This window comes from Nycticebus coucang, chromosome 13 (genome assembly GCF_027406575.1).
Source record: "Nycticebus coucang isolate mNycCou1 chromosome 13, mNycCou1.pri, whole genome shotgun sequence".
Taxonomy (NCBI): Eukaryota; Metazoa; Chordata; class Mammalia; order Primates; family Lorisidae; genus Nycticebus; species Nycticebus coucang.
Genome location: NC_069792.1, coordinates 4,659,576 through 4,667,890, shown reverse-complemented (window position 1 = coordinate 4,667,890; position 8,315 = coordinate 4,659,576).

Sequence of the window (8,315 nt, the reverse complement as noted above, 5' to 3'; positions counted from 1 at the left end):
TATTTAAACTTTTAAAAACTGTTTCTTACTTTAAGTCTGGCAGAGAATCAATTCACCTATGTACTGGCATGAACGGTTGTCTTTTCTTTTTTAGTTGTTAGGGTTTTATTGAAGGTACAAGAAACCAGGTTATACTGATTGCATTTGTTAGATAAAGTACCCCTTACAATTGTGTTTTGCCCCCAAAAGGTGTGTCACACACCGAGACCCACCTCCTTCCCTCTCTCTGCTCTTCCTTTCCCCACCCGCCACCGTGTACTAGGTCACTAATTGTCCTCATATCCAAAATTGAATACATAGGATTCATGCTTCTCCATTCTTGTGATGCTTTACCAAGAATAATGTGTTCCACTTCCATCCAGGTTAATACAAAGGATGTAAAGTCTCCATCTTTTTAACAGCTGAATAGTATTCCGTGGTATACATACACCACAGCTTGTTAATCCATTCCTGGGTTGGAGGGCATTTAGGCTGTTTCCAAATTTTGACAATTGTAAATTGAACTGCAGTAAACAGTCTAGTGCAAGTGTCCTTATGATAAAAGGATTTTTTTCCTTCTGGATAGATGCTTAGTAATTTGGATTGCAGGATCAAATGGGAAGTCTAGCTTGAGTTCTTTGAGGGTTCTCCATACTTCCTTCCCAAAAGGTTGTATTAGTTTGCAGTCCCACCAGCAGTGTAAAAGTGTTCCTTTCTAACCACATCCATCCCAGCATCTGTAGTTTTGAGATTTTGTGATGTGGCCCATTCTCACTGGGGTTAGATGAAATCTCAAATCAAATTTGATTTGCATTTCTCTAATAATTAGGGATGATGAGCATTTTTTCGTATGTTTGCTGGCCCTTCATCTGTCTCCTTTAGAGAAGGTTCTATTCATGTCACTTGCCCATTGATATATGGGATTTTTTCATGTGGATTAATTTGAGTTTTCTGTAGATTCTGTTATCAAACTTTTGTCTGATTCAAAATATGCAAATATCATTTCCCATTGTAGGTTTCCCATTGTAGGTTGTCTATTTGCTTTGGTTCTTGTCACCTTAGCTATATAGAAGCTTTTCAGTTTAATTAAGTCCCATTTGTTTGTTTATCACAGAATAAACTTGTGGGCAGAATGTTCATGTCTCCCAGGTCTGGGCTCTTCTTGTGAACAGTATTTACTAAGCATTATCTATGTAATTTACAGAAATACTGTCCTCAATATTTATCCCCCTTTAAGGTAGCTATGTTAAAAAGCTCATGTTACAGAAGAGCAAATTGAGATTCTAGGATTTTAGACAATTGGTCCAAGGTCACATTCCTAGTAAACGTGAAAAGAACTCAGATTCTGCTGTTTTGATAACACAATGGTTTTCAAGACTTCTTTAGATTAATAGAAAAAGAAAAAACCTGAGAATTCTAAAAAAATTTATTAATTTTCTTCAAAAAGACAAATCCATCACTCGATAACATAAATTATATATTTTTTCAGGAAAGAATCAGAAAAAATATATAGTGGGAAGAGCAGCACAGTTTTACATTACTGCAAATCTCTTTAATGCCTGATTTAATAGAAGACAGCTGGGATCTCATATTGCTTTGCATTTTACCTATTGCAATATGTTGCTTTGATTAAGGTATATGAAGCAAATATTTATGAGAATGATAAAACATTGCCAAGGCCTTATGAGGCTTTAAGATTGCATTCTTCCAGGGTGGATCCAAGCAGCAGGATCTAGGCATCTGTGCAAGGAAAGGCACAGAAAGAAGGAGAAATGTGCCTTGATGAAGAAAAGTCAATTCTATAAGAAATGTTTCACAATTCTTCCCTGACATTGCCCCACCTTAAATGATACCAATATCATCCTTTGTGTCTCTTGTATTTTCAATGCACCAATTCTTGTGCCCCCTTAAACTTTGCATCTAACATTTGTCACCCTCCAGTGAAATTGCTATTTGCTTATTTTTGCCAATTGGACTATAAAGTGGACAAGAACAGAAATGGTGTCTTTCAAATCTATAATCCCAGCTCCTAGCACAACACCAACCATGGAAAATGTGCTCTGTAAATATTTGTTGATACTAGTATTGATACTAAATGAATAAATGTATACCCAGCTCAAGTTGGTCTCATCTTTACCTAAGATAAAACCTCTTCACTAGATCATTCAGCTTAGACTGTAGTGAAAAGGGGGTGGGGGAATACACGACAATAATAAATGTAAACACTTGCCACTGAAAACAAACAAACAAACAAACAAACCTCTTCACATTTCCAGCTTCTCCATCACTCCTCACCTGTACCACCCTCCTGCCAAGATGTTTTCACAACATGGGGTCCTGCATGGTCCTTTAATCTCTTCCTGAAATCTCCAGGGCCCTGGGAGGAACGCTTAGAAACCACCAATCTATTCTCTTTCATAAACAAGCTTGCCATATTTGCCTCAAGAAAATAAAGCAATTATCAATGGTGATTCAAACAATAAGAAGCAAAGCAGAATCTTCTGATTTGATTTTGCATTTTCTCCACAAATGAGAGGTTGGGACCTATGAGAAAGGCTATTCACAAATTGTGTCTTCTTTTAAATAGGATTGCCTTAAAATAATCTAATTTGATGTCAGAGCCTCCATCCTGTTTTATCTCCAGGGTAGCCCAGTGACATTGGGCTTGGAGAGGTGCCCATCGATGTTCCCATCAGCCCACCTCCATCTGAATTCCTTCCAGGACACCCTGTCATTGCCAGAAGAAAGCAGGCAGCCTTTCCAAGCTTCTTTGTGTGTGTGATTTACGGACATGTAAAACAAAAATGCATTCATAGTCATATTTTTGAAAAGCTCATCTCTGAAAAACTAAAACTGACTTGTGCATATAAAACATAAAATAGAATCCACTTACATTCAAACTACTTTGATACTTAAAGGAACTTTAAGAAAAATATTTGGCTTCCTCCTTTTTTTCTTCTGCATCTCTGCCCTTTTTCTTTTTTGTGATAAATGTCTAATCACAAAGGTAAACAAAGAGTAAAGTAATAGAAAATGCAACATGCCAGGAATCCCAGGTGGTATACATACCAACTTGAAGAGGACAAACCAATTCTGAGTCATTTTACTTAGAGTTTTCCATCCTGGTTATTTACGTCCTTTGGAGACAGGTGTTTAGAAATAATGGAAAATGTCTCTGTCAGGTGGTGAACATTCAAGATAATTTTTACTCACTTTTAAGAGCTATGAAAAATAGAAAGCATGAAGCAGTTAATGGTTGAATACCCATTCTTTAGACAATTTCATCAGTCTGCAGCTGATTTTGAAGTTTATCTTTTGCCCAACTGCCTGCAATACTGCTGTCATTCGGACAACACTGGCCTTCCACTAGGGTTGACTTTGGAAGTGTGTTTTTCTCTCAGATGAATTCTTCAACTGTCTACCTCCATTTTCCCATGACAGTTGGCCCTCTCAGTACTACAGCACCCTGCAATCCTCTTTTCCTAGGTCACTACGAAACACAGTGTTATGGTCCATTATTTCACTTCTAAGAAACACAGTTGACAGCATCCTTTCTGCTTCACCCGTGCAAGTTTCACCTTGCTTGGCTTATCGGTGTTGCTGGGAGGGCTTCATTTGTTTCCATCCACATGGATTTTATGTTTCTTGATTTTTGTGTATCTCAAAAGTTTTGTATTGGCCGATGTAGGTTCTCTCCGGTCTTGGACTAATTTTGAGTACAGAGTGCACAGCACAGCAATTATCCCTTCCAGATTTCAGTGCCTGGGAGCAACGGGCAGGGAAGGCTGTTCTTACAGCTCAGCTTCCTAATGTGATGGAACCCTTGAAGCAGGACAATGATGTAACACTTTGTAAAATAATCATAAGTAGTTATAAATAACAATTTAAAAAAATGTTTTGAAAACCAACAAACCTTGACCAGGATTATCATTGTACAACAAAGGCACATCAGAAACAAGATCAGGGTACAATGCTCTAGTGTTGTTTGCTAAATGAGGTTGTGAAAGTAAAAATGTAATAATTGACTTTTTGGAGACTATTTCTATATTATTGAGTAAATTATATGGTAGGGCTCCTGCAGCTGTGTTTTTTAGTTCCCACTTAGGTGAGCTACAGTGCAGCTGTATGAAGAAAAGAAAAGCAATCAGCTAGTGAAGAAGCCAGGTTCTCCTTTCCAAAGCTGCATGGAGAGTAATGCAATTAGGCTGATGTAATTAAGCCATTCTACAGAGAGCACACTCCAGGAAGTCCGGAAGGCCCTACAGAGACCCATGCTCAAGAATAACAACTCTTAGAGGAGAACAAGTGAAAGTCTTTATTCAGTGGGGAATTGAATGGCCTTATCTAAAATGCGGGAGCATTAGGTTAGGGTTTATCAAGCTGGATCTGCATGACTGTGTGTTCACACAACATGATGCCAAGTAAAGAAGCATCATAAGTTACCCAATGAAGGAACAAGGAGGAAGCCTATATAAATTACTGTATCTTTGGTGGACTTCCATCTATCTCCAGCTGTTAATTATCCTTCAGATTTCAGCTAAATATCATTTCCTCATAAGGCCTTCTCTGATACCTGATAATCTGTTCCTGAATTCTTTCTCACATAATACTTACGATTGTTTTTCATTACATATCAAATGCTGAGTTTATTTCTTAACTATCCCCTCTATCAGCCTGCAAATTAACACAAGGGCAGGGAACTGGGGAATTTGTTGGGAAGTATTTCTTCTTTTTCTATGCTTTGGAAAATGTTGTATAATATAGTCACTAGTTCCTCTTGAGAGGTTTGATAAAATTCGGATGTGAAGCCATCTGGTCCTAGACTTTTCTTTCTTGGGAGATTTCGTATTGTTGAAGCTATTTCAGTGATTAAAATAGGTCTATTAAAGATTTCTAATTCTTTCTGGTTGAGTCTAGGAAGATGGTATGCTTTCAGATATTGTTCTATTTCCTTCAGATTTTCATATTTCTGGGAATAGAGATTTTTGTAGTAATCATTGAGGATTTTTTGAATTTCTAAAGTGTCTGTTGTTATTTCTCCTTTATTGTTTCTGGTAAACGATATTAAAGATTTTACTTTTCTATTTCTGGTTAGGTTGGCCAAAGGTTTATCTATTTTGATAATCTTTTCGAAAAACCAACATTTTGTTTCTTGATCTTCTGAATGATTCCTTTGTTTTCAATTTCATTTAATTCTGTCCAAATTTTGGTTATTTCTTGTCTTCTGCTGGGTTTGGGGTTGGAATGTTCTTCCTTTTCCAGTTGCTTGAGATGATCCATTAAGTTGTTGGCTTCCTCTCTTTCTGTTTTCTTGATGAAGGCTTCCAATGCTATCAATTTCCCTCTTAAGACTGCCTTTGCTGTATCCTACAGGTTTTGATAATTTGTGTCTTCATTATCATTTTGTTCCAAAAATTGGGTGATTTCTTTCTTAATCTCGTCTTTGACCCAGCTATCATTCAGCCTAAGATTATTTAGTTTTCATGACTTTGAGTATGAAGATTCTTGTTGCTATTGAGTTCAACTTTTATTCCATGGTGGTCCAAGAAGATACAAGGAATAATTTCTACACTTTTAAATTTTCTGAAGTTAGACTTGTGTCCCAGGATATGATCTATTTTGGAGGATGACCCATGGGCTGATGAAAAGAATGTATATTCAGTTTTATTAGGGTGAAATGTTCTGTGGAGGTATGTAGAGTCCATTTGTATTAGGGTCAGGTTTACGTCTAATATTTATTTGTTTAGTTTCTTCTTGGAGGATCTATCCAAAATGGTCAAGAAGATATTAAAATCTCCAACTATGATAGTGCAGGAAGATATCAAGTTGTTCATATCCATTAGGGTTTGCTTATGAATTGAGGAGCATTCTGGTAGGGTGCATTAATGTTAATCATTGAAATCTCTTCATGTTGGGTATTTCCCTTGACAAATGTGTAGTGACCTTCCTTATCTTTCTTTATCTTTGTTGGTTTAAAGCCAATTGTACCTGCTAAAATTGTAACCCCTGTTTTTTTCTGATTTCCCTTTGCCTGTATTACACAAGTCCATCCCTTCACCCTCAGTCCATTTTTATCCTTTAAGGTAAGGTGAGATTCTTGTCTACAGCCGATATCCAGTATGAGTTATGTATCCAGTCAGCCAGCCTGTGCCTCTTTAGAGGACAATTTAAACCATTCACAGTAATTGAGAGAATTGATAAGCCTGGTTGTGTTTTGGGTGTCATGATTTTTGGATGTCCAGTGGACATATTTAATCCTTTTACCACTGTGGAAGTTGGCTTTTGTTCAAAAATTTCTGGATGAGTTTACTTTGGAGGTAGAGCATTGTGCTGGTCATTGTGGAGGATAGGTCTGAGAATATCCTGAAGAGCTGGTTTAGTTACGGCAAATTTCTTCAACATGTCTATGTAATTAAAGTATTTGATTTCTCCATCATGAATGAAACTCAGTTTAGCTGGATAGAGGATCCTGGGCTGCAAGTTGTTTTGTTTTAGGAGATTGAAGGTCGATGACCACCTTTTTCTGCCTTGAAATGTTACAGCTGAGAGATCTGTAGTCATTCTTATACTTCTCCCTTTGTAGGTGATGCTTTTCTTACATCTAGCTGCTTGCAGAATTTTCTGCTTCATCTTAACTTTGGCAAAGTTAATTACAGTGTGTCTAGAAGATGCTTTATTTGGATTGAGTCTTGCTGGGAGTCTGAAACTGTCTGCTATCTGAAGTTCTGTATCTCTTGCAATGCTTGAGAAATTCTCCTCCAAAATCTCTTGGAATAGAGCATCTGTACCTTTAGAACCATCCTCTTCTCCTTCAGGAATTCCTATAAGATGAATGTTTGATCTTTTGGAGTGATCCCACAAGTCTCTCAGGGAATGATCAGTTTTTGCTCTCCATTTGTCTGCCTCTTTGAGTGTTTGGGAATGTTCAAAAGCTTTGTCTTCAGGTTCAGACATCCTTTCTTCTGCCTGGTCAACTCTATTACTGAGGGAGTCCACTGTATTTTGCAGCTCCTCAACTAATCTTTTATTTTCCTTGAGCTCTGTTATCTCTTTTCTCATTATGTTTATATTTTTGGTGACTTGGGCTTTGAATTCGTTAATTTCTTGAGACAACTTTAGAACTATGCTTTGGAATTCAACTTCTATCTTTTCTTCCATTCTATTTATCTTATTTGTAGTTCATAGTCTGAATTTGATTTCTGACATTGCTGCCACGTGTCTGTGCATGGCATCTTCAGTTGTGTCTCCTTTGTCATTTCTTGGGGGAGGGAGTTGATCTACTCTGGTTATTCATGTTACCAGAGTTCTTCTGTTGGGTCCACACCATGTTTATTTTCCACCATTTGGTTATTAGAACTGGTAGGGTGAGATTGAATTGGGGTTCCCAGGTAGTAGAGATAGCCCCTTACCAAAGTGCTAGGTTTTGTAATTGTGGCTTATCTCCTACAACCTTACAAAGGCCCCTTTCAGAGTCTTGGCCAGAGACTCTGAGGGCCTATTTGGTGAGATAGTGCAAGCTAGCTATGTTTTGATATCAGCCAACCTCTACCCTAGCCTAAGAAGCCACAGTATTAGGTTTAAATCTTGACTGTGAAGAGATACAAACAGCTGTGGCACCCAGCCCCCACACTTCAGTACTTTTCTACTACAGAACTTTGAAGGTCAACCTCATAATGTCCCTGAGTGGACAGCCCCAGACATGGGTTCTAATTAAATTGTCTCAGGCAAGGCAAACCCTGGTCAACAGAGAGGGATTCAAGGGTCTCCAACAGCACAATTCAAGCCAGTGGTCCACACTCCTGTCTGTCAGACTCAGTCCACACAATTATCCACTTCTCTGCTCACAGGCCCAGTTGGAGCCTGGGACCACACCCCAGCCCACTGTTCTTAGTCCACACCCAGCTAGCCTCTGCTTGCCAGACCAGTTGGAGTCAGGGGACACCCTCCCCACTACCTCCCACCTCCCCTACCCCGCCACCTACCAGTCTCAGTCCACTGCCTGGCAAGCCTGTTTGCAGGCTCTGTCAGAGTCAGGGCACTGCACTCCACCCGCAGGTCTCAGTCCACACCCAGTAAGCCTCTGCTCACCAGCCCCACTGGAGATAGGGAACCATGCCCTAGCCCTCAGGTCTTGATTCACACCCAGTAAGCCACTGCTTGAGGGTTCTATTGGAATCAGGGGACCACACCTTTGCTCTCAGGTCTCAGTCCATGCCTAGCAAGCCTCTGATGGCAGGCCCAGAAGGGACTGGGGACCAGCCCCATCTCCTGAACTCAGTCCACAAAGGCAACCTCTCTCCCACTGTGGGTACCATCAGAGCCAGGGATCCTGCACC